At 40.3% G+C, this 4207-nt stretch overlaps 1 pseudogene; it reads left to right on the top strand.

The window, feature by feature from the left end:
• The first annotated feature begins 651 nt into the window (after positions 1-651).
• Positions 652-3300, top strand: LOC148877187 (subtilisin-like protease SBT3 pseudogene; annotated as a pseudogene).
• The last annotated feature ends 907 nt before the right edge of the window (positions 3301-4207 follow it).

The raw sequence follows: 4207 nt of genomic DNA, 5'->3' as shown, positions 1-4207 counted from the left end.
TATATTACAAACAAGGATAGTACAATGTCTACAAAATGCAATCAGGAGGAATAAAATAATGAACAACTTAGTATAAAATGCCATTAAATATTAAAAAAATTGGTTTACATCAACAATAATAAAAAAAGAATATAAATATAACATATTATGAAAAATAAGTAAATATCAGACAATTTATCCTGGTGAGGGTCCATACAGAATTTAATTTATCAACGACAATCAGAAAGGGTCCCAGCCTCCAACAAAAGATAGCTTGGAGGCGGAGTTAGAACCCTAATTAATTATTCTTCTACGAACTTCATGTACTACCTGCCACTGTCCGCCGCCGCCACTTCTGCTTCCGGCCACCTTCAGCAATGTTGCCGGAAGCGGAGGTGACGGCGGGGGACGATGAACAAATGGCAAGGAAAAGATAACAATGTTTTTGTTCTTTATTAATATTATTTAAAAAAAAAAGTTAACCTATTTTTAAAATTTTTTTAAATATATTACTTTTTGTTGATATTAAACCCCAAAAAATTGCCCATTCACATGGGCAGGTTAAAAGGGAAACGCCATTATCAACGTAAGCAATCATCCATATCCATTATCCATGGACCACCCATAACGACAAAAGTGAAAGGAATCAACGTAAAAATTAAATCATTTTCTTTATCGTCGTCACTCACTCAACAGTCCCATATTCACTTGTATAAGAACATCCTCATGGTTCCATAGTGCTTCACTCGATTCTCTCTGTGTATTCAGCCATGGTCACTGCAAACCCCTTCTCCCTATGGATCCTCCTCTTGATCGCTGTTATTTCATATCCCACTTCCCTGTTGGCAAAATCAGATGTGTACATTGTCCACATGGATTTATCAGCCATGCCCAGAGCCTTCGCCGATCACCACAGCTGGTATGAAGCAACACTTTCCTCCATTAGGGATGGTGGGAATGGTGTTGCTACCATTACTACCACCAAAACCAGTTACCTCATCTATACCTACAATAATGCCATCCATGGTTTTGCTGCAAGCCTTTCTCCTTTGGAGCTCGACTTGCTGGAACACTTGCCCGGCTTTGTTTCATCAACTCTAGATGTGCTCCTTAAGGCCGACACAACCCACACTCCTGATTTTCTTGGTCTCAATAATTCTAACTCCGGTCCATGGCCAGCGTCAAACTATGGCGAAGATGTCATATTCGGCTTAGTTGACAATGGAATTTGGCCAGATAGTGCAAGTTTTAGAGATGGTGGAATGACCCAAGTTCCAAACAAGTGGAAAGGAGAATGTGTGAGTGGTACGGATTTCAATTCTACCATGTGCAACAAGAAGCTAATTGGAGCTCGGTTCTTCAATAAGGGTATCAAGGCTCACAGCCCCGACCTGAACTTCTCCATGAATTCTGCTCGTGACACTGATGGACATGGGACACATATTTCCTCTATAGCTGCTGGGAACTATGTAAAAGGAGCTTCCTGCTTTGGTTATGCCCGAGGGAGTGCAAGAGGAATGGCCCCAAAAGCACGGATAGCCATGTATAAGGCAACGTGGGATGATACTTTTTATGCATCCGATGTTATTGCGGCAATAGATCAAGCAATTAGTGATGGTATGGATGTCCTCTCCTTGTCCTTGGGAAACACAGCTTCTAATTTCTATGATGATCCAATTGCCATAGCCTCCTTTGCTGCCATGGAGAAGGGTATTTCTGTTGCTGCATCAGCAGGGGAACGAGGGGCCCTACCTGTCCACAGTGCACAATGTCGCACTCTGGCTACTTACTGTGGTCTCCGGTACTCTCGATCGTAAGTTGTAAGGAATTGTAGCTCTGGACAATGGTGTTTCAATTACAGGTGCATCTTTGTACCCTGGAAATTCTTCGTTAACCCGGGTACCCCTTGTCTTCATGGGTGACTGCAATGACTTGAACAATGTAGAGGGCAAGATCGTTGTCTGCGAAAGCACATATTTATTCTGGGCGTCGGCGGACAACATTGACGATCAAATCTATAATGTTCGCACATCAGGGGCAGCTGGAGGCATCTTCTTATACGTAGGGAATAGGATAGAACCTCACATCCACTTGTCATTTCCAGCCGTTGTCGTGAGCATGGAAGAAGAAGAAGGTCAAGCTATCTTGAATTACATAAACACAAGCCATGATCCAAGAGCAACCATGAAATTTCCTTATACGCGTATTGGAACAAAGCCAGCACCAAGAGTGGCTATCTCCAGCTCCCGTGGGCCATCTACAATTTGCCCCAACATTCTAAAACCTGATCTCATGGCTCCGGGCTCTTTGGTCCTTGGTTCATGGTCTCCGATAAGCCCAATAGTAGACGACGATAGATCCACACAAATGTTTAGTGAGTTCAACATCATATATGGAACGTCCATGGCTTGTCCTCATGCAGCGGGAGTGGCTGCACTTTTGAAAGGAGCCCCGCAGCCATTCGATCTGCTATCATGACAACAGCAGATACACTGGACAACACTCTCAGTCCCATCACTGAATTTGTGGACAATGTACAACAGGCCACTCCTCTTGCCATAGGAGCAGGTCACCTCAATCCAAGCAAGGCACTTGACCCTGGGCTTATCTATGATGCAACAGCAGAGGACTATGTCAGGCTTCTATTTGCATTGGATTATACCGTGAATCAAATCAAGAAGATCACAAGGTCCTCTTCTAACCCCAGCTGTTTGAACCCATCCTTGGATCTAAATTATCCCTCGATTGTTGCCATATTCAATGAGGATGCTACTATATTATTGCCTTATTCGGATACGGATACCATGGCAGCAGTAAGAGAGTTTAACAGGATAGTGACAAACGTTGGAGAAGGAATGGCCTGCTATGTTGCTAAATTGCCAACCATGATGATCTTGAGTTGAAAGTGGAACCAGACACATTGGTTTTCAAAGACAAGTACCAGAAGCTAAGCTACAAACTCACTGTGAAGGGTCCAAGGAACATGGCAAAGAATGTGAAGTTGGAGGCAAACATGTCGTCAGAAGTCCCATTGTGGCTCATGGATGCATTGATGTAGATGATGATTGAGGGAGTACTGCCGGAGTGGATTCTTCATCCTTTGTTCTATGTATCGTCTTTTGCTTCTTTGTCAATGAAACAAGGATGAGACTGTAGGAATGTGTAATTAAGTGAAGGTAAGTCCGATTTAGTTGGAGCATGCTGCAGTGGGTCCGATTTAGTAAAGCAGAATGAGTGAGCATGTAATAGTTGTGTGAGACATGTACCAGTTAATGTGCCTTTAATTCAAACATTATTATATTAGACAAAAATTATTTATTATTTTATTATTTTTGTCAAAATAATTAACAATAAAAAAATAATGAAAAAGGAAACATAAATGAGTGGTAAGTGCATTTATCCATGTTCTTTTATTTCCTATGCAAATAAGATAATGACCATTTTAATTATAAAAATCCATTTTTAAAAGGGACATTTTTGTCTTATTCAAGTCTTAGCAACTTTCTCCCTAGGTGGGAAAATTATTTATCCACCTAGGAGATGGGTATCACTTACCTGGGTTAATGATACCTAGGAAAGGTAAGTGATACCCAGGAAAATAAACTTTTCCAAGTCCTCACATAAATTTCAAAAATGAACATGAGATTCTTGTTCAATAGGAACCGAAATTCCATTGACCAATTTTACCCTCTCTCAAAATCCAAAAAAAGAATGCCCCCTTACATGGATGTATATTTAATCCATAACCTCATAAAAAAAACTAAATATAACAATGTTGTGGCAAAAGAACAACATACACAAACCACTCAAAAAACACAAAAATTTAATGTGGTTTGGTACTAAGACCTACTCCATGAGAGGTAATCCCCAATTTTGTCATAAGGGGAGACTACCATGGTTTCACTCTTTTAAAGAGAAAACAAGTACAAGAAAGGAAATAAATCTCATGACAATATTTTCATAATACAAAGAATATTCAACCTCCAAGAATAACAAGATTGCTCCATAAATGATAAGGAACATTGGTAATTAGGCCAACTGTTCAACACTACCCCTCAAGTTGAGGCTAAAAATATCTATGGAGCCCAATGATTTTGGCTTTAGTAAAGATATCTGCAAGTTGCTCTCTACTTCGAACATAAAGAGTCTTAATGATTTTTAGTAAAGATATTTGCAAGTTGCTCTCTACTTCGAACATAAGGAGTCTCAATGATTTTGGCTTGAATTT

This window comes from Nelumbo lutea, chromosome 1 (genome assembly GCF_056320005.1).
Source record: "Nelumbo lutea isolate HS-2025 chromosome 1, American lotus-T2T, whole genome shotgun sequence".
Classification (NCBI taxonomy): Eukaryota; Viridiplantae; Streptophyta; class Magnoliopsida; order Proteales; family Nelumbonaceae; genus Nelumbo; species Nelumbo lutea.
The sequence above is the reverse complement of the archived record's forward strand: the minus strand, read 5'-3'. Positions and strand labels throughout refer to the sequence as shown.